Here is a 23949-nt window from a genome sequence, read left to right as displayed (position 1 = left end):
GGGACGCCCCGTGGACAAAGGGGACCCATTAAATGCAAGGTGTTGATGGTCGAAACGCATCAAGGTGAGGCCCACAACTGGGGCCGTGAGGCCCTGCCAGACCGTCCACCCGCCAGCTGCAGGCGCTGCCTGCGCGTTCTGCAGCAGCAGCGTCAACACTGGCTCCTCTCTCTCTCTCTCTCTCTCTCTTTTTTTGGCATTTTCTTGGAGTTTTGCATAGGTGGGGCCCGCATCTGGGAAATCGAGCCCCCGCCATTGATTTTCATGTCCCCATACACACCTATCAAGCCCAATATTGGGCAGGTTTTGGCATACCCAAATATCCGGTGGTATTTCAATGGTAGAAACACAATTTGCTATACAATGGTCTACCCGATGATCAGATTGGTCTCAAATTTTGGCTCAATGCCTAAAATGATTCGAGGAGGAGGATGGACGGCTTGGATTATAAACATTCATCAACGTGGGGCTTGGATGAGCAACCCACCTCAATCTTTAAAAAGCTAGATTTTTTTTTATTGTTGTCAGTACACGCCCACGTCAGTACACGCCTCCATGTTAACCACACTCGTCCAGCGTCCAGGGACGCTGGACGGTCATGGATAAATATTGCATCGTAATGGGTCCCACATACATGTGGCCCACCTATTCAAATCAACATAACATTTGTGCTTTTCCATCATCCAGGTCAGACCCACTGGATGGGATGGATGAAGCAGATGAATGGCATTGATAGAATACTTCCATTATGGTGGGTCCACGATCGGTGTTGATCAAGTGGACCACACCCATAACAAGAGAGAGAGAGAGAGAGAGAGAGACATGATGAGATAGAGGAACCCCGCCACTATGGGCCCCTCTTGATACATCACATACATCACAACAGGTTCCACCAACATGTGGACCCAAAAAAAAAAGATTTAACGATGGATCGCCCACCTCTAAGCCTCCTCCTTGCTCCCTTGGCCTCAAATGTTCCTTACCTTTGCCTTGGACGGTGGATGATAGGGTTTGGATGGTTGAGATGGAAGATGAGAAGGTGTAGATGGAAGATAAGAAGGTGGACCACACTTGGGAGGGAGAGGAAAGCTTGGACGTATGGAGTGTCTTGGTTTGCATGGGAGAGAGCTTAAGAAAATGGAATAAAGGAATAAAATAATAAAAAGAATGGATGGTATGGAGTGGTTTGAAAAATGGGTAAAAGAGGGATGGTATAGTTTGAATTTTTTTAAAGAAGGAATGGTAAGGGAGAGAGAGGTTTGACTTGTGGGAAAAGGAGGAGTGGGGTGGTTGTACTTGGATAAGGGATGCATTTATAGTTGATCGATGAAACTTGTTGTAGAGATTTCCTCGAGATTCGCAACGCACGACGTTTCTTCGGAATAAACGCAAACCGACATCTTTTAACCTGGGTATCGGGTCGGTGCGTGAGTCGTGGCGTTGAAACCGCGGCGACGGTGCGGTCTCGTAGATATAGGTCTCGGTTCAAGTCGACTTTGGCATACAGGTCTCGGCTTAGGATTGCACGCAAATGTTGGTTACGGGTCGAGAATTGTCAGAATTCGACCGGTAGGATCGCGAAAGCATACGGAATGGTACGGACTAGGGCACGAGTCTTACATGTGCTACTCAATGCTCACCGAATCAGAGAGTGGCTAGCCAGATGCTAGAGAGAGGAGAGGAGAAAGGGGGTGGCCGGGTGGGGTCCAAAGTTTAGATGGGCGCTTGACAGTAACAAAGGGGGAGGGGGGCACTCGAAAGGCTGAAAGGGATGAGGTTTTTAGACGAACATGTATTTATATACCTAGTCAAACTAGTTGAACCAACTCGAAACGAGCAAGGTTCGAGCCTAAGATCGAGTCGAGGGAAGTCAAGCTTGGTCCAACTCGGACACAACTCAAAATTTTTTTTAGCATAAAAAAGAGAGCTTGACTTGGCCTGAACCTAGTTTTGATCTGAGTCGAGTCGAACGTTAACCGAGCAAGTTTAGCAAGTTATTCGAGTTGACTTGGTTCATGTACAACTCGATTTACATGTTAAGCTAGCTAGCATATGTGGTGGCCTGTGTATATTAATTGACTTGCGCATTGCGCATGGGCTTAACAAAGCTTTAATAACCTTAAGAGGTTTGCTCGAATATACTAATGTATTATAATATCATATGTCGCGTCTGTTTTCGTTGGATCTAGGGTTATTTTCCGCGATCTCAACCATTTATAAGATTGGTGAAGGAAAACTAATAGAAGAACTCTCCACTTGAAGTACCTTCAAACTTGTATATTTACCTTTTTCATTGAATATGAAATGTCATCTTAACCATTGCTTAGTGGGCCATTGATATGGAAGTCTAAGATTTTCCAATAGCATTCTATTTAGTTAAATCACCAGCTTGATAATAGACATAACCCCAGATTGAATTAGATATAGTTCACGTGTAACGTAGTCTAATGCGTGAGATATATTCAGCAAACCTCTAACCTTTCCACACAAGCAAATAAGACTTAAAGATACATCTCTCTAGTTACAATTGGGTTAGGAGCCGCATTAAGGCAAATCACACTATGAACCAACAGGGTTACTTTGGTAAATTGAGAGCCACATGAGTGTTACTTTCATCATATCCACTCCATCCATCAAGTACTATGTATAATTTAACCATTGATTAAAAAACATGATCATCCAAAGCTCAGGTATGTCATACCGCACAAAAGAGTTTGGTTGGAACCCTAACCATAAATTTTGTGTAGGACCCACCATAGTGTCTATATGACATCTAATCCATCCATCAGATGTACTCTCATTCGGAGCAAAGAATTATCTAAAAATCATAGAACACTAAAACTAAGGTTGGTCATACCATGTGAATTTACAGGTTTTGAGGAATACATTTTTTAGTAGCCCAACGGAGCATTGAACCATCTTAATTTTTGTTATCGAGCCCAACAATGATTAGTATACATGATGAATGGCATAGATTTTATGTTGAGTCATTTCTTCCATATTTGTGAAAGTATCCCCAGTAAGGGGTGGGACTTTAGTGGATCCCCCGATCCACCGAGTTTGGTGGATCCTTGACTGTGGGGCCCACCTCAATGTATATTCTATACATCCACACTATCCATCCATTTTTGAAAACTCATTTTAGGGAATGATCCCAAAAAATGAAGTAGATCCAAATCTCAGGCAAACCATGGTAGAAGAAACACTGTTAATTGACCATTAACAACTTATCGTGGGCCTCAAAAGTTTTAATCAAGTTGACATTTATGCAATATCTTCATCCAAACCTTTGTGACCTTATCAAAAGGTTAGATGGCAAATAAACATTCTAGTGGCCCCTATAAAATTTTCAATGGTGTGGATTCAATCACGAATGTTTCACGTGTAGTCCACTTAAGATTTGGATATGCTTCATTTTTTAGATCATGCTCTAAAATGAGTTATCAAAATGGATGGACGGTGTGGATGTAACATGCATACATCATTATGGACCCCACAAATAGGGATCTATCGACCTCGGTGTATCCCTGGATCTATCGAAATCATGCTCTCGGTAGGTACCTAGTGTGAGGGATCCAAGTGTTTTCATTCATCGTTGGAACACAACTTCGAACACTCCATAAGACTACTTGTGTTTTACATTCCAACTAAACTCTGGTCCTTTTATGCATACAAGAACTCTCATACATAAATGATTACCCTTTTTAGAAAATCTTTATTGTCTATTTTCATCAACATTCATAGTTCATATAACCTATGTAGAAATTATTACTGAGCATAGTGGCTTACTCATCTAGTTCAATAATGGAGTTGTGACTTGGAGAAAGTCGAGGAAAAATAATAATAAATTTTATTTGCTCTTAATTTTTTTAAACAATTGAATTGGTTGGGTAGTGTGGAACTGCATCATTTATTAGGTTAAATCAAGTGATGTAATTTTCTTTATTTCTTATGTAGGTGAATGCTTTATTATATGTGGTAAATGTTGGTTTGAATGAACTTTACTAAGTCACACTCACGATTTGGCATTAAAGCTGAGTGTGCTGGAGAATCAAACTTGGGGGGTGACATTTCTCTACCCACCTTTTCCTGTTGCATGGCTCACTCGAGTTTTTGATTTGCCTCATTTTTAGGCCCATGTTGTAACACGATCTAGCAAATTATATGAATGGGTTGTATTTCTCACAAGCATCATGGTGGCCTCACCTCGCTTCATGTCGCAAAAATAAAAAGTTGTCATAGGTAATTGACGTTCAGCATCATCTACCATGCATCTTATACGTGCAAGGTACAATTTATGAGTTATGAGGTTCCACCATCATACACGTGGCATAGCAATCCATATGCTTGTGAACAAAGTCATATATTTTCTCCGCTTGTGAACAAAGTCATGAATAATGATCTTCTCATTTCCATCCCTCTTTTGTTATATTTTCCTAACTTTTAAACCCCAAGTTCCGAAATCCCCAATTCCAAACCCTTATGCCAATTCCCAATTAATACGAACCTAAAATATTTGACCCTTGATGGACATATGTGAATCCCATTAAACCCATATCAATCCATATGCTGTAAATGGAAGTCCCATCTTCCATTGGGCCTATTTTGCTCATGTTTTTGCACAAATAATGGTGTCGTACATTAGCTATATGGAAATTAAGCGAGGGGAACTACAAATTAAGCGATGGAAACTCAATGAGAAAAAAATTAGAATTTGAGCAAGGGAAGCATGAAAATTAAGCGAGGGAAGCATGGAAATTGAGCAAGGAAAGCACGGAATTTTAGTGAGGTAAGCTAGAAATTGAGCGAGGCAAACATGAAAATTGAGAGAGGCAACCTAGAAATTCAGCGAGGCAAGCTAGAAATTGAGTGAGGCAAACTAAGAATTCAGCGAGGCAAACATGGAAATCGAGCTAGGCAAGCTGAAAATTGAGTGAGGCAACACATGGAAATTGAGCGAGGCAACCTGAAAATTGAGCGAGGCAACCAAGAATTGAGCGAGGCAACCTGAAATTGAGCAAGACAACCTAGAATTTAGCAAGGCTACCTAGAAAATGAGCGAGGCAAACTAGAAATTGAGCGAGGCAACCTATAATTGGGGGAGGCAAACTATAAATTGAGCTAGGTAAACTAGAATTGAGTGGGGCAACCTGAAAATTGAGCGAGGCAACCTAAAAATTTATTGAGGCAACCTATAAAATGAGCGAGGTAAACTAAAACTTCAGTGGCAAACTACAAATTGAGCGAGCCAAACTACAATTTGAGCGAGGTAAACTAAGAATTTAGCGAGGCAAACATGAAAATTGAGCAAGGCAAGTTGAAAATTGAGCGAGGCAAGCTGAAAATTTAGCGAAGCAACCTATAAATTCAACGAGGCAACCTAAAAATTGAGTGAGGCAAACTAAAAATTGAGTGAAGCAAACTATAATTTAAGCGAGGCAACCTATAATTCAGTAAGGCAAACTATAAATTGAGCTAGGTAAACTAGAATTGAGTGAGGCAACCTGATAATTGAGCGAGGCAACCTAGAAATTTAGTGAGCAACTAAGAAAATGAGTGAGACAAACTAGAAATTGAGCGAGGCAAACTGAGAATTCAGCGAGACAAACATGGAAATTGAGCGAGGCAAGTTAAAAATTGAGTGGGCCAATATGAGAATTAAGTGAGGCAAAGTGAAAATTAAGCGAGGCAATCTAGAAATTCAGTGAGACAAACTAGAAATTCTGCGAGACAAAATGAAAATGAGCAATGGAACATTTACTGGCTATAAATTTTCATTGATTATAAGTTTTCATTTTGTATAAATTGTATAGGGTATATCAATCACTATATATAATACAACATTTCACAAAATTTTCCTCTTTATCCCATGCCTACGACAAGTATCATTTACAGGTTACAGACAAACAATTATATGCTATCGACTTCCTCCAAACGATAGTGAATTTTTGCATGTTTGTTCCCACCAAGGTGAGACTGCTACACAATATATCAATGAATTTCATCACGAATATGCCGCAGTCATAGTCATTGCTTTGCTTCAGCACCGATTTAACTTCTCTAGCAGTCCACGTCTTCCCTTCAAGCGCAGTGATGTCTCCGGTGGCATGGAAGATGTAATGACCCAGAAAATTTCGTGCAAAGACCCAAGTACTACCTCAAATTCTTTAGAAGTTAATGTGGGTTAATTAGCGCTAAACTCGATTACTTGTGGAATTAGCACCAATCACTTTAAATTTGATCTGCAAGACTCAAAACCTATAGAATTGTTAACGCTATGTTACCCTGAAATCTAGGATTCAACGCTAAATCCAGTTACTCTCGGGAGTACTTGGAAACTTTGTATCGGATCTGGACCACGCGTCGAAAGTCCGATGACGATGATCTTAAACAATTATGATCACCTTGTTGGGCTTGACAATTACTTCAAAAATTAAATCCAGATGATGTCCTGACTCGATTTGCTTAAGTCCGGAGTAAAGAGTGTGAGAAAGGTGAGAAATTAAATATGAATTTATGAAAGCTGAGTCGTGTCGCTTGCGTGCCGATTTTAGGCAATTTGACCGTTGGATTCTGACCCAAATTTACCCTCGGATCAGGGAGGATGGCCCAGGCATGTCATAGTGCCAGTGGACCTGATCGAGTTTCGGTGACCGTTGAATTGAGATTGGTCCGCCATGAGTGATCTGTAAATCCGATCGGTACAAAAACTCAGCCTAACCTAGATCCATGGTCAGCGAGCTTAAGTCCGACCGCAAGTGGAAAAGGGACCACCAGAAGCGCTCCGTTGGATTGAAATAGACCCGATTTGGTTACAACCTAAGTATACCTTGGCCCTAGGGCTATTTTCATCAATTTTAGGCCTATATAAAGACCTTAAACCCTCACTCTCAAATTCCATACGAATTTTCTAAACCCTAGCTAGAGAGAGAGAGAGAAAATGAGAGAGAAGTTGGTGAATCATCTTGAGATTCTTCTTTATTACTCTGTGTACCTAAACCATCACTTCTGAATCATTATTCCGGTGATTCTAAGTTCATTCTTGGGTAAGTCAATCAAACCCTAGCCTGTTTTGGAGCTTAGAATAGTCTAAGTGTTGATGTAGCTCATTTTAATCATGCCTTAGGTTATCTAGTCACCGTTAACGACGAATTATCATCTGAATCAGATCTGTTGCGCACTTCCTGGTTTAAGGTGCGGACGATATTTGTATAGGTTATGGTTTTCAAGGCTTTCAATGTTGGTTAATAGTTTATTATTGTTGTGAGTGCAATTTCACATGCCAAATGCAATGTTTATATTACGTTCTTGATATATATGAGCTATATTGAGATTTACGTATTCCTTGTATATATAGAAAGTATCGTATACGTATGAAATACGAACATGTGTTTGCCATAATTAATTGTCGTGTATTTGTGCTAGTCGTGTGTGTGTCAACTCCTTGGCGAAAGGAATTGTCTAAATGTGTGTTATCACCAACATACGTCATGTATGTTAGAATATGTAGTCTAAGTGTTTGTAGAAATGTCTGAATGATCTAATGTGTAATATATTATCCTGTATACGGGCGTTGAGAAGAGATTCTCAACTACCTTATCGGTGTGTATGATTTCCTACATGCAATTTACATTCTTTGTTGTTTAAATTCAGGCACTACTTATGTGTATATCCATTGTTAAGTTGATATTCATCAAATGCTCACATACTATATAATTAGAATTGATGATCCATTACTATTCTGAATTGCTGGTATGAATATCTGTTATACTTGACTGAGTTTGGGGCTATGAAATAGCCCAGGGAATCGGTAATAAACCTTGAGTTCGTGGCCGAGGTTGTTTTCGCTACGTAGGACGTGTTTGACGAACCCGAGTCGTATTAGGGTTGTCGGCAGTGGTTTGGCCACATGGGGTGTTTGCGCACTTTATGTCCTTCAACTTAACGTGTGCTCATGCTAGTCAAGCTCGTCAAGTAACCCGCTTGTCCCGGTAGATATGCACCATGTATGGACGCTATTGTTTGAATCTAGGGTACCAAACTTACCAATGCAATCCCGTTAACCATTGTACCTTGATCTGCTAAGACTCATAAGCCGGGCATGGTGGCATGGGACACCGTGGTCAAGTTGTCGGCCTATGCTAGGGTGACGAGCCTCCCCGTAGTGACCAGTGAGCACACCACACTCGTGAGCCGATTATGGTGGTATGGGATACTATATTCATGTTGTTGGCCTACATTGATTGGTGACGAGCCCTTTGTAGTGACCTCGAGCATACGTTGATACTGCATTGAGGCGACGAGACTTAGGGTAGTAACTGAGGTATGATAGGCATGCATTAATTGGTGACGAGCCCTTTGCAGCGACCTAGAACCATATGATCGTATGAGATTGTCTAGGACTGACGACCCTAGAATGGATCATCGTTTGGAAATTGATATGAGGAAGGTACCTTAGCTTCCCAATCTTGCTATATGAAAAGGACTAATAACAACTTGGTAATTATGCTCATGCACTGCATTGCATGTGCTTTGGTGTCGTGGCAGTGCGTACCGTAAGATGAAGACGCTGAGGGAGTGCAGGCGAGAGCATGCATCATTTCTACATACATCCTTGCATTAACAAGAGTAATTAGGACGTGTTTGATTGTATTGCCTTATCATTACTGCTTGATTGATTTGATAACATGTTAACTTTTACTGTATAGTTCCACTGAGTTGATCACTCACTCCCACATTCTGGGACGGTGTTTCAACACCAACCAGAATCTGTCTTAAATGCAGATGATGATGCGACCCCTGAGGCAGAGCGGGAGTATAAGGATGACGAGGACGCGTTTTCTTTTATGCAGTTCTCAGGCGGGTCTATGTGAGCCATGTCCTGATCTATGGGGATTCTGGGTTTCTTTTGTAATAGATGATTTCATTTTGATACTTATATTTTGAAAACAACACTTGTAATTATAACCTAGCAAAGCATACATATCTCAGGGACTTATCTAGATATACATATATATTTCTTTAAGTCTTCTGCTTACAGATTTCACCTATCCCTGGATTATGTTTGCAGTTTGGCTTAATCTACTCCATGTTTTATGCACTCACACAGACAACATACATCCATCATTACATATGTTACATAAGTGATGTTTTGAAACTCGGGAGCTGAGTTATGCTCGACCCCCGAATTTCAGGGCGTTACAAGTTGGTATCAAAGCATAATTTGGATTAAATCGGACCTGGGTTATGGTCACACAATGCACGCTGATGCCACCTTAGTGTAGGAGGGTGCGAGCTTAATCTAGAATTTGTGTAAGTTTTCTCATTGCTCCTATCAGCGAAAGTTTACTGAAAACGATCGCCGAGATCGAGTCCGTGCACACTCCTGATCACACACAGCGACCCCAAATCTCTTCTAGACCATCCATTGATGGGTTTAGACGGTGTATCATCCTTTTCCTACCATTAAAAAGTTGATAATAGTGTATATGTATCAGATTCTCTTCTAAGTGACTCGATAAGCGTCAAATCGGACTAAGGGCCCAATCGGGGCATTTATAGGGGGACCCAGGGTGGGACCCACATCATTTTTGAGCCTAGGGGGTAGGAGGACCTCGTCCAAATGGCGAGTCATCGCCGGAATGTCCAGAGACCGGCGATGACCTCACCGGTTCGACGAGCCCTTGCCGCCCAACGGGCCAGGCCGGGTGGGCCGACACATGTGGGGACTAGTGTGGCCCACTCCTCCATGGTTGCACGGTTTTAACCCCCCTAAAACCCTCCTTCCTTCACAAAGCCACCCTCCAAGCTTCCCTTTTCTTGAAATTTTTCTCAAAACCCCACAAAAATCTCTCCCCAAACCCTTTCTTCTTCCATTTTCGTGCATCCCCATTCCACCCATCTCAAAACCCATCTCCATTGTTGTTTTCCCTCTCTTTTCTTTTCATTTGAGTACTCAAATCCTTTCTTTAAGTCTCAAATTCGTGGGAGCCCCACCATTCTTTCCATTTTTCTCTTTTCTCTCATTTTCCATGGCCCTATTCGAGCTTGTTACAGCCATATTTTTTATTTCCTCCATTCTCTCTTTCATGGGGAAGAAGAGAGCTCCCGTTGATGAAGCCGGGCCTAGCCGCCCAACCCGTGCATGGAGGCCGAGAGGTGCCACCGCGAGCACGACCGCCACTTGAGAGTTTCAAACAAAGTGGGATCTCGATCCTCAGTCTCCCGTTGGAAGAACCTTGTTGGTGGAGCTATCTCATGGAGTTTATGAGGGCCGTAGGGTCCTTTTTAAAGCTCATGTAGATCCACGGCTATTTGGGGAATATCTCTTATTGGAGCGCCTGGAAGGGGCCGGTTGGTGTCCGCTGTTCGAGGGTGAATACCGCGCTAATGTGGGTACTGTCCGAGCTTTCTATGCCCACATTCGGGAACCTTCGCTGGAGCTATTACAGTTCAAGATTCCTTGCGAAAGAGATCAGGAGGCTACGATCAATGTCGCTTTGATATCCCGACTTCTGAACGTGCCGCTTGGCGAGGTTCATGCAAGTGAGAAGAATCTGAGTAGTGTGCGTGAGAGGGATCACCGCATGCGGTTCCTGTGTGGTCGTCTGGTCGAATGGCAACCTAACAGAAGCCTTTTAGCAACCAACATGATGGACGACTTCTGCTTGCTTCACCACATTTGCACATTTAATGTTTATCCAAGGTGGAGCAACCGCAGCGAGTGTGCGCGCCTGATGGTAGATTTTCTGTATCAGGTGGGGCAATGAGAGAAGCTATGTGTGCCAACGTACATCTTGCATCAGATTATCCTTATCGCTCATTCGAATAGGAGGACCGAATCGCTCCCATTTGGCCGACTCATCTGTAAGCTTGCACATGAGTTTGGCTACAGACTCGGGGCGAAAAAGCCGGTACCTGCCCGTTACATTAATGTGACGACTCTCAATCAGATGGATATAGGGCCTCGTCGACGACAAGCCTTACTTGAAGAAAGTGAGGATGAGACTAAGAGCGATGAGGAAGAGAGTAATGAAGAAGGTGGAGCTGAGATAGAAGAAGAAGAAGAGCAGGACGAGGAAGAAGTGAAGGCCCAGGACACGAGTGAGAGTTCTCCTCCTGTGGCACTGGAGCAGGGTGCAGATCAGGCCACCAAGGATGCCCGTATAGCTCGGTTTAAGGAGGGTCAGGCTGTCCTACGCCAGGATATTATGGATCTTTGAGGCCTCGTGAAGCATAAGAAGATGTCTCGAACTCTTAAGTCTATCCTATGTTGTCTGTAGGATAAGGGTGCCCCTCCTCCATCTCCCGATTCTAACGAGTAACTGCAGATGTAGTCGTCATTTACTTTGTTTTGTTGTTTGTTATTGTGTGTAGCCGTTAAAGGCGTAGTAGTTTGGAAGTTATTTTGTTGTTTGAAGCTTAAGATGTATTAGGTTGCATGCTTTCTCTGTCGCGATCCATGTAATACTGCACTTCTTGTATTGCGATAATTTTGTTAAATAAAATGCATATTGTTTTTCCATGAGTTGTGATGTAAATACTGTGTGGGTGGATTATGTGGATGTTGAATCTCACAAGTTGCATCCTCTGTTGAATATAGGATATGCCTCCTAAGGGCTCGAAGACTTCAGCCAGTCTCTCTTTGGGCGAGTCGCTTGCCGGAGTTTTCCCCCTAGGCGATAGCCAAAGGGATCCACAGTCGGGCCAGTCTCATTTTAGTGCTGGGCCAGACTCTCAGCCAACTATTGGCCCCGCTGCTGGGCCGACTCTTGTGATACCACCCATGGTTCCACCGCCGAATCGCCCCCAGCAGGCTCGAGTTCATGCGCTTACAGCTGAAGCGCCTGGGGCTGACTTGGCACCGAGATCTTTTGAGATTACAGCTCACATTCAAGGTATTCCTGTCTCCTTATTAGTGGATACTGGATCCACTACCTCTATTATATCGTATGCGGCAGTTAAGCGCCTGAGTTTGGGCACTATTACTATGAAGGGAGTGACACTTACTACCACTACAGGGACCTCCTCTGATATTACCAAGATTTGTATGGGTTGTTTGATTGATCTAGGGAGCAGATCGATTCTTGTTGACCTGTTTGTCGCATCTCTATATCATTACGATGTCATTTTGGATATGGATTGGCTCACGATGATGCGAGTAGGGATTGATTGTGAAGCTAGGCTGGTGACAGTCCATGGACCTGAGGGCGAGACATTTACTTTCCTTGTTCAGGTCAGTTACCCTTTCCGTTTTGGTTATTATACTTCTCTGTTGGAGAGTATTGCTGGTTCGGCGCTTGAAAGCACACCAGTAGTTCAGGATTTTGAAGATGTATTCGAGTCGATTCCTGAATTACTCCCTCGGCACGAGATTGATTTTACTATCGATCTCATGCCTGGTGCGACACATATTTCTTTGCCCACCTATCGCATGCCTTCGAGTGAAATGGAGGAATTGAGGAAGCAAATAGATGGCTTGTTGAAGTTGGGCTTTATTCGACCTAGTGTGTCTCCTTGGGGAGCACCTGTTCTATTTACCAAGAAGAAGGATGGTTCCTTGCGATTATGTATAGATTATCACAAGTTAAATCAGGTGACAGTGAAGAACAAGTATCCCTTACTCAGGATCGTGATCTATTTGATCAGTTGAAGGGGGCACGGTACTTTTCGAAGATTAATCTGCAGTCAGGGTATCATCAGTTGTGCATCAAGGATGAGGACGTGCAGAAAACCACATTTAGGACTAGTTTCGACCATTATGAGTTCCTTGTGATGTCGTTCGGTCTTACGAATGCACCGGCCGTGTTCATGGATCTGATGAACAGGGTGTTTCGGCCATTTTTGTTCCGATTCGTCATTGTTCGATGACATTTTGATATACTCTACGAGTCGGGAAGAGCACAAGGAGCACTTAAGAGTAGTCTTGGATACTCTCAGGAAGAATCAGTTTTTTGCGCAGTACAAGAAATGCGACTTCTGGAAGGAGGAATCAAGTTCCTAGGACATGTGGTGTCCAAGGAAGGGATAACTGTCGACCTCGCTAAGGTAGCTGCAGTTCAGGACTGGAAGTAACCTGATTCGGTTACTGAGGTGAGAAGCTTTCTGGGTCTAACAGGCTATTATTGACGCTTCATACGAGATTTTTCGAAAATAGCTAGACCATTGTCTCAGTTGACACGGAAAGACTTGAAGTTTGCTTGGAATGAAAAGGCGAAAATAGCTTTTTAGGAGCTGAAGGACAAGTTGACGTCCGCCCCTGTGCTAGTATTGCCAGAGCAAGGGGTTAAGTATACGATATATACTGATGCCTCTCGTGTTGGTCTGAGTTGTGTCATTATGCAGAAGGACAGGGTGATTACATATGCCTCGAGACAGTTGAGGAAACACGAAGAGAATTATCCTACACACGACCTGGAGTTGGCAGCTGTCATTTTCGCATTAAAGCTCTGGAGACATTACCTCTACGGAGAGGAGTTCGAGCTCTTTTGCAACCACAAGAGCCTTAAGTATATCTTCACGCAGTGTAACTTAAATTTGAGGCAACGCCGATGGATGGAAACATTGAAAGACTTTAAGTTCGATGTCTCTTATCATCCGGGCAAGGCAAACCTTGTGGTAAACGTGTTGAGTCGCAAGAAGGCTGTAGAGTTTGCGGCTCCGCTAATGATAGCAGAATGGGACATGATGGAGTTTGTGCGAGACTTTGAGCAGAAACTCACGGTGGAAGAGCCGTATGAGGTTATCGCACACATTTGAGTATAGCCCGTCATTGACGAGAGGATCATTGCAGCTCAGGCAGATGATGAGCTATTAGTGAAGATGAGAGAGCGGGTTAGTACAGATGAGGACTCTGAGTGAAGTGTTGGTTCAGATGGGGGCCTACGATATCATGGCCGGCTATGTGTCCCAGACATTCCTGACTTGAGACGGGAGGTTCTCGAGTCAGCCCATAATTCTAAGCTTGTGATGCATCCAGGTAGCACGAAGATGTATCAAGATATGAGAAGATCCTATTAGTAGGACAACATGAAGGTTCACATTGCTGAGTTCGTATTTCATTGTCTCACGTGCCAGCAAGTCAAGACAGAGCATCGCCGACCTCCTAGACTGCTTCAGCCCATGCCCATAGCAGAATGGAAGTGGGACTTCATCTCTGTGAATTTTATTTCAGGGCTACCGAGAACGAGGAAGGGACATGACTCTATTTGGGTGATCATCGACCGATTGACGAAGTCGGCTCATTTCTTACCGATCAGAGTCATAACTCTGCAGACGAGTTGGCTAGGTTGTACATCAAGGAGATTGTACGTCTGCACGGAGTTTCCTTGGAGATTGTGCCTGACAGAGACACGCGATTCACATCTATCTTCTGGACTCGTATCCAGGAAGCGATGGGTGTGAAATTGAAGTTCAGCACCGCGTTTCATCCGCAGACAGACGGGCAGACGGAACGTGTGAATCAGGTTCTGGAAGACATGTTATGAGCTTGTGTTTTGGATTTCAAGGACAGTTGGGATGACTGTCTCCCTTATGCAGAGTTCGCGTATAACAACAGTTTCCAGGCGAGTATCGGCATGGCTCCCTACGAGGCATTGTATGGTCGCCCGTGTAGAGCACCACATTATTGGGCAAAAGTTGGCGAGCGTAGTTTGATTGGCCCAGAGTTGGTTCAGGCGACTTTAGAGAAAGTTGACATTATTCGACGTCGACTTCTGACAGCCCAGAGCAGGCAAAAGAGTTACGCTAATACGAGACAGCGACCGCTTGAGTTTGAGGTTGGAGACCATGTATTTCTTAAGGTTTTCCCTATGAAGGGAGTCCTGCGGTTTGGTAAGAAGGGGAAGCTCACGCCAAGATTTATTGGTCCATTTCAAATACTGGATCGAGTGGGAGCGGTAGCGTACCGCCTTGCTTTGCTCACACCACTTGCAGGCGTACATAACGTATTTCATGTTTCTATGCTGAAGAAGTACGTTCCTGATCCTTTGCATATTATCAGTTGAGAGCAGGTGCAGTTGAGCGAGGATGCCACATATGTACTACGACTGACACATATCCTAGACAGGAAAGAGCAGGTATTGCGTAGCAAGGTTATCCCTCTTGTGAAAGTACTGTGGACGCATCACAGTGAAGAAGAGGCTACTTGGGAGACTGAAGCTGAGGTCAGAAAGAACTACCCTCAGATCCTTGAGGAGTATGAGAAGGTACGAATTTTGAGGATGAAATTTTTCTTTAAGGGGGGTAGATTGTAATGACCCGAAAAATTTTGTGCAAAGACCCGAGTACTACCTCAAATTCTTTAGAAGTTAATGTGGGTTAATTAGCACTAAACTCGATTACTTGTGAAATTAGCACCAATCACTTTAAATTTGATCTGCAAGACTCAAAACCTGTAAAATCGTTAGCGTTATGTTATCCTAAAATCTAGGATTCAACGCTAAATCCAGTTGCTCTCGGGAGTACTTGCAAACTTTGTATCGGATCTGGACCGCGCGTCGAAAGTCTGATGGCGATGATCTTAAACAATTATGATCACCTTGTTGGGCTTGACAATCACCTTAAAAATCAAGTCCAAATGATGTCCTGAGTCGATTTGCTTGAGTCCGGAGTAAAGAGTGTGAGAAAGGTGAGAAATTAAATATGAATTTATGAAATCTGAGTTGTGTCACTTGCGAGTCGATTTTAAGCAATCTGACCGTTGGATTCTGACCCAAATTTACCCTCGGATCAAAGAGGATGGTCTAGGCATGTCATAGTGCCGGTGGACGTGATCGAGTTTCGGTGACCGTTGAATTGAGATTGGTCCGCCATGAGCGATTTGTAAATTCGATTGGTACAAAAACTCAACCTGACCTAGATCCATGGTCAGTGAGCTTAAGTCCGACCGCACGTAGAAAAAGGACCACCAAAAGAGCTCCGTTGGATCGAAATAGACCCGATTTGGTTACAACCTAAGTATACCTTGGCCCTGGGGCTATTTTCATCAATTTTAGGCCTATATAAAGACCTTAAACCCTCACTCTCAAATTCCATAAGAATTTTCTAAACCCTAGCTAGAGAGAGAGAGGAAAAGAGAGAGAAAGTGAGAGAGAAGTTGGTGAATCATCTTGAGAATTTTCCCTATTACTCTGTGTACCTAAACCATTACTTCTGAATCGGTATTCCGGCGATTCTAAGTTCATTCTTGGGTAAGTCAATCAAACCCTAGCCTGTTTTGGAGCTTAGAATAGTCTAAGTGTTGATGTAGCTCATTTTATTCATGCCGTAGGTTATCTAGTCACCGTTGACGACGACTTATCGTCTGAATCAGATCTGTTGCGCACTTCCTGGTTTAAGGTGCGGATTATATTCGTATAGGTTATGGTTTTCAAGGCTTTCAATGTTGATTAATGGTTTATTATTGTTGTGGGTGCAATTTCACATGCCAAATGCGATGTTTATATTGCGTTCTTGATATATATGAGTTATATTGAGATTTGCGTATTCCTTGTATATGTAGAAAGTATCATATACGTATGAAATACGAACATGTGTTTTCCATGATTAATTGTCGTGTATTTGTACTAGTCGTGTGTGTGTCAACTCCTTGGCGAAAGGAATTGTCCAAATGTGTGTTATCACCAACATACGTCATGTATGTTGGAATATGTAGTCTAAGTGTTTGTAGAAATGTCTGAATGATCTAGTGTGTAATATATTATCCTGTCTACGGGCGTTGAGAAGAGATTCTCAACTACCTTATCAGTGTGTATGATTTCCTACATGCAATTTACATTCTTTGTTGTTTAAATTCAGGCACTACTTATGTGTATATCCATGTTAAGTTAATATTCGTCAAATGCTCATATACTGTATGATTAGAATTGTTGATCCATTACTGTTCTGAATTGCTGGTATGAATATCAGTTATACTTGACTGAGTTTGGGGCTATGAAATAGCCCAGGGAATCGGTAATAAACCTTGAGTTCGTGGCCGAGGTTGTTTTCGCCACGTAGGACGTGTTTGATGAACCTGAGTCGTATTAGGGTTGTCGGCAGTGGTTTGGCCACACGGGGTGTTTGCGCACTCTATGTCGTTCAACTCAACGTGCGCTCGTGCTAGTCAAGCTCGTCAAGTAACCTGATTGTCCCGGTGGATGTGCACCATGTATGGACGCTATTGTTTGAATCTAAGGTACCAAACTTACCAATGCAATCCCGTTAACCATTGTACCTTAATCCGCTAAGACTCATGAGCCGGGCATGGTGGTATGGGACACCGTGGTCGAGCTGTCGGCCTACGTTGGGGTGACAAGCCTCCCCGTAATGACCAGTGAGTACACCACACTCGTGAGTCGATTATGGTGGTATGGGACACTATATTCGTGCTGTCGGCCTACATTGATTGGTGACGAGCCCTTTGTAGTGACCTCGAGCATACCTTGATACTGCATTGAGGCGACGAGCCTTAGGATAGTAACTGAGGTATGATAGGCATGCATTGATTGATGACGAGCCCTTTGCAGCGACCTAGAACCATATAATCGTATGAGATTGTCTAGGACTGACGACCCTAGAATGGATCATCGTTTGGAAATTGATATGAGGAAGGTACCTTAGCTTCCCAATCCTGCTGTATGAAAAGGACTAATAATAACTTGGTAATCATGCTCATGCACCGCATTGCATGTGCTTTGGCGTCGTGGGCACTACGAGAGGTTGTCATGCGGACCGTAAGATGAAGACGCTGAGGGAGTGCAGGCGAGAGCATTCATCATTTCTACATACATCCTTGCATTAACAAGAGTAATTAGGACGTGTTTGATTGTATTGCCTTATCATTACTGCTTGATTGATTGATAACATGTTAACTTTTACTGTATAGTTCCACTGAGTTGATCACTCACTCCCACATTCTGGGACGGTGTTTCAACACCAACCAGAATCTGTCTTAGATGCAGATGATGATGCAACCCCTAAAGCAGAGCAGTAGTATGAGGATAACGAGGACGCGTTTTCTTTTATGCAGTTCTCAGGCAGGTTCATGTGAGCCGTGTCCTGATCTACGGGGATTCTGGGTTTCTTTTGTAATAGATGATTTCATTTTGATGCTTATATTTTGAAAACAACACTTGTAATTATGACCTGACAGAGCATACATAACTCAGGGACTTACATAGATATACATATATATTTCTTTAAGTCTTCCGCTTGCAGATTTCACCTATTCCTGAATTATGTTTGTAGTTTGGCTTAATCTACTTCATGTCTTATGCACTCATACAGACAACATACATCCATCATTACATATGTTGCATAAGTGATGTTTTGAAACTCGGGAGCTGAGTTATGCTCGACCCCCGAATTTCAGGGCGTTACAGAAGAGGATGGGGAGTGCCTCGGTTATCACTTTGATCTTCTGCTAATACTTTAGGAGTGCATTTGTGTATAAACTATCGATAATCATGATCTCTCGTTTTCACGGGTACATAAACATGTCCATGTTTGACAAAATAATTTATCAGTAAAAAGATGATTGTATAACACATTACAACCAGGGTTGATATTTTGTGATGGATGCATTACCCATTTACAACACCAAATGGCCTTGGCGTATGGTTTTTCCCGTTGCTTGGTAACTGCGTAGACAATGCTCATCTCACCTACTAACTTCGCACGTTCTGATGCAAACTTCGAGTCCCGGTATGTTTTCAAATTTGATATACTTGCTTCAAGGCATTGCTATTACAAACATAATTAAAGATCAATACAAGTAGAAAAAAAGGAAAACAGATTAACGATAGTCCGAAAAAAACATTTATCAGAAAATACGTGGGATAAAACTTGCAATCCTGAGGATATGCTACTGAAAGGTCAGACGACATTTCCTCTAGGAATTCAATGTATTTATCGATAGCCTAATCCATAGAATAGTATGATTCAACCATAATCAAATATAAGAGATAAATATATGAAAATCAATGTATATAGACTATGAATTAGGAATGCTTACAATGTTACCAACCCACGCATTCTTCACCCATATAGAATTGAACGAAGAAGCCATTACCGTATCCTTTTTTGCTTCGTACCAGTTCTCTAATTCTTTCAATTCATCAATTGATAGAGTCCTAAATGGATCCATCTGTAAAGGAAATGATATCAGAGATGTAGGAAAGTTTACAGCTTTCTCGGGTCGAGTCACGACGTTAGGGGTTGTATTAATTGAAGACAAGGGATTGCCTGAACAAACTTAGCCGACTATCATGCTTCTCCAATCCACCCTTCACAATGTCGAACCACCATTTCAGTGAGGCAAAATATGTCAAAAATAAAGTTCACTACATATTTAATGAATCATACTGCAAAAAATTAGACATAATTGAAAACAATCGAGCACTCGAAGAATTTTAGCGAGCTTCAGATCTCAAGTGAAATTAAGCAAGGCAAGCATGAAATTGATCGAGGCAAACTAGAAGTTGACTGAGGCAAACTAAAAATTAGGCGAGGCAAATATCATATAGCAAGCCACGCTAAATGTCTATTATAGAATCCTCGGATGAACATGGAGAGGAAGTGTTCAAGTTTCGAATTCTGTTGCCTAATGGCGCCATCACAAACTTAATTTTACATGGACCTGTGGAGGAGATGTTCGTCGATGAATTTGTTGGTGCTATGAGAATAAAGTTTGAGAGATCTGCAGAAAGAACACCTGGAATTAAGCGGAAGATAATGTGGGATGGAGATGTTTATCTTGAAGATCAATCAGCGAGGGATACGTGAAATTGAGCGAGGCAAACTAGTGTTTGTACAAGGCAACCTAAAAATTCAACTAGGCAAGCTAGAAAATGAGCGATGCAACCTAGAAAATGAGTGAGACAACCCAGAAATTGAGTAAGGCAAGCTAGAAAATTGAGCAAGGCAAACTAGCAAATGAGCGAGGCAAGCTGAAAATTGAGCGACGCAAGCTGGAAATTGAGTGAGGTAAGCTTCAAAATGAAGGAGACAACTTAGAAATTGAGCGAAGCAACCTAGAAATTGAGCGAGGCAAGCTGAAAATTCAGCGAGGCAACTTAGAAATTGAGTGAGGCAAGTAGAAACATTAAGCGAGGAAAACATGAAATTGAGCGAGGCAAACTGAGAATTGAGTGAGACAAGCTAGAAATTGAGCGAGGCAAACTAGAAATTGAGAGAGGCAAGTTAGAAATTCATGGAGGCAAATTAAAAATTCAGTGACGCGAATTAGAAAATGAGTGAGGTAAACTAGAAATTTAGTGAGGCAAGCTAAAAATTGAGTAAGGCAAAGTAGAAATTGAGCGAGGCAAACTAGAAATTGAGTGAGGCAAGCTGAAAATTGAGTAAGGCAAACTAGAATTTGAGCGAGGCAAACTTGAAATTCAACCAGGCAAACTGAAAATTGAGTGAGGCAAACTAGAAAAAATTGAGCGAGGAAAAGTAGAAATTTAGTGAGGCAAACTAGAAATTTAGCGAGGGAAATCGAAAATTGAGCGACGCAAACTGAAATTTGAGCGAGGCAACCTGAAATTTAAGTAAGGCAACTTGAAAATTAAGCAAGGCAAACTAGAAATTGAGCGAGGCAAACTAGAAATTAAGCGAGGCAAACTGAAAATCGAGCAAGACAAACTACAAATTGAGCGAGGCAAACTAGAAATTCAGCGAGGCAAACTATAAATTGAGCGAGGCAAACTGAAAATTGAGCGAGATAAACTAGAAATTGAGCAAAGCAAACTTGAAATTCAGCACGTAAACTGAAAATTCAACGAGGCAAACTGAAAATTGAGCAAGGCAAAATACAAATTGAGCTAGGAAACTAGAAATTGAGCGAGGCAACCTAGATATTCAACGAGGCAAACTAGAAATTGAGCGAGGGAGACACAAAATTGAGCGAGACTAACTTGAAATTCAGCGAGGCTAACATGATATTCAGTGAGGCTAACATGAATTTGAATGAACTTTAAATGAAATTGAACTAGCCTAACACATAATTGAACGACCTTTACATGAAATTCAATGAGTACTTTGGTGAAGTTGATCGAGCAGTTAATGAAATTGACTGAGCGGTTCATAAAATTTTCCGTTACATTACATGAATCTGTGGAAGTTCCCGGTCATATTTTTATCATTTTTCTGTCAAATTCATGAATTGCTCGGGGAATTTCACCAATCATGCACCGGGAATGTCGGCGACGACTCGAGCATATTGCCGAGAAGTAGGTCAAATAGATCAAGAACTCTCGCAAATTGGAAATCAGTTTGCTTAGTACATTCTTATCGTACCGAGTTAACTGAGTTGGGCCCGCCTTGAATTTATGTGGACTATCCATGACGTTCATCCATTTTTCCATCTAAATTAAGGGTTTGAGCCCAAAATCGAAGCATATCCAAATATCAACTGGATCATACCATAGGAAACAGTGATTCCACCATTGAAACCTTACTAGGCCCCACAATGATGTTTTATTTGTAATCCATCATGTTCATAGGATGATGTATATATGGATGAACCGAAAACCCAGATGTAAGCTTTATCCAATAGTTCAATGACCCACAAAAATTTACTCCATTTAGGGCAATATATTAAAATATACCCGTGGTGCGTGCTTTCTTCTGTGGAGGGACCATTTTCAGAAAATCTAGAAAATGCTGAAGTGTGAAGGGGTGCGATCCAATGCAGGGGTATTTCTGTCCAAACAAAAGGGGTTTTGTAGAAGTCGAGAGGAAGGTGCGATCCGAGGCAGGGATGTTTTCGTCCATAACAAGGCTTTTTTTTTTTTGTCTCTTTTTCATGGAAATGGAGCGAGGCAAACTGGTGTAAGAAATGCGTTTGAAAAGGAAGGGTATTTTCGTCCTCAATTGGTCTGTCCATACGTAAGAAGTTCAAGCTGGGAAAGTAAGTTTGAGACTGTTCAGAAAAGACACTGGATAAAAAGTGGCGTCTACAGTGGTCAATTTCTCAGAGAGGAAGGTTAGATGCTTTGGCAGAGTGTGATGGATGACGAGCATGCCCTTGGAAATTGCAAATGTGGATACAAATAATTTAAATTAAATTGTCCAAATTATGCCTACCACACTTGTCTTGTCATGAACCAAAATTTAAGCTTATTTAAGTATCTGGATGTATGTATTATGTATCCAAGGTTCTATGCGATCGTGCTCATGGGAACTCCCCATGCGGTCAAGCTGTGTGGGCTCCACCGTGATGCGTGTCGAACATCTACCCCATCAGTCAGATGCACCATTCCATGGTGGGCCTAGGGCTTAAAAATCAAGTCAATTCGTGACTTTTTTGGGTCACACCACATACAAAAGTTGAGAGGGGTTACCCTCCATTAAAACATTCATAATCATTTGTTGGGCCCACTGAGATGTGGTTCATAAATTCAGCCCATCCACTATGTGTGTCCCACTTGGATGAGGGGTTAGACCAAGTTTCAGACACATCCAAATTTCGGGTGAGCCCCACCAAGTGATTTTATATGTTTTAGGCATAGTCTTTACATAATTTTAAATGGTATGGGCCACCTGAGTTCCGTATATGGTTGATTTTTCGGATATCCCATAATTTAAAGGGGACCCATCAAATACACGGTGTTGATGTTCGATAACATGACGGGGCCCACACAACTCGACCTCATAGGAAGTTCCCATGAGCTTGACCCCCATAGTCTTCACATAATTTTGGATGGTATAGGCCACCTGAGGTCCGTATACGGCTGATTTTTCGGATATCCCATAATTTAAAGGGGACCCATCAAATACATGGTGTTGATGTTTGATAACATGGTGGGGCCCACACAGCTCGACCTCATGGGAAGTCCCCCCCATATATATGATGGCATAAGCTAAAAAACAAAAAATAAATAAAAATAAAAATAAAGCATATCCAATTCTCAAGTGGACCATACCATAGAAAACAATGGTGATTGTCCATTAATAAGCTGCAAAAGTCTTGGATCAAGCTGTCATTTGATTTATTCCTTCATACCTTATTAATAGGTTGGATGACAAATAAACATTGTGGAAACACAGGAGGTTTTTAACTGTCACCACTGTTTTCACGGTCTACTTAGGATTTGGATTTGCTTCATTTATGGGTCATGCCCAAAAATGATCTAACAAAACAGATGAATAAAGTGCACGTGGAATAAATAAATCAAGATACGACACATGGCAAGGGCCCCATCTAATCCACTCATGGTTAGAAATAGAAATATATCCAATGGTCTATTTTCGACTGACAATGGTCCACGAGTCACAGGTGAGGTTGCGCAAGCAATCTGGTTTTTGAACTGTAACTAGTATGCAATGGTTCCACAATCTAGTCAGTTTGATATGAGCTATTATAAGTGGCTGGGTATCAAGGCCATATGCAGCCATGGCATGAAATATTAATCCCCTTTGAAAATGGATAATTGTGACGAGCTTCTTTAATCTTGGATTATTGCGGGTGCCAAAGACATTAAAGGCCCATTGGAATACCACCAAATGAGTTACTACACACACACACTTACACCAGTTGATAAAGATAACTTTTTTTTCCCCTGATAAATAACCTTTTTTAAAAAAAGTTACTTAATTACTTATATTTAATAAGTAGAAATCAAGATAACTTACTTAAGGCAAAAGTAACTTATCTTAATTAACTTGCCATCTTAAATTACAAAAATGTCTTCATCAGGAGATTTTTTTTTTCCTGCCCACATGCCAGCTACTGCTAAGGTACATGCAAGGTCCATCCATGAATATACGATGCAAAAACTCGAGCTAATTCAGTGTAAGTGTGGGCTATCAACATTTAAAAACCTCCAAATTTATGTGATGGCCCACCCAATGGTTGGCTCTTCCCATATCAAATTTGTCAAATTTTTAGTGAAATGGTGCTAATGGGAAGCCGTGGTAGTGTAAGTTGTGGTAGATACCCCAAGCATTAAAGTTGCATGGGTGGAA

The sequence above is a fragment of the Magnolia sinica genome, chromosome 19 (assembly GCF_029962835.1).
Source record: "Magnolia sinica isolate HGM2019 chromosome 19, MsV1, whole genome shotgun sequence".
Classification (NCBI taxonomy): Eukaryota; Viridiplantae; Streptophyta; class Magnoliopsida; order Magnoliales; family Magnoliaceae; genus Magnolia; species Magnolia sinica.
The sequence above is the reverse complement of the archived record's forward strand: the minus strand, read 5'-3'. Positions refer to the sequence as shown.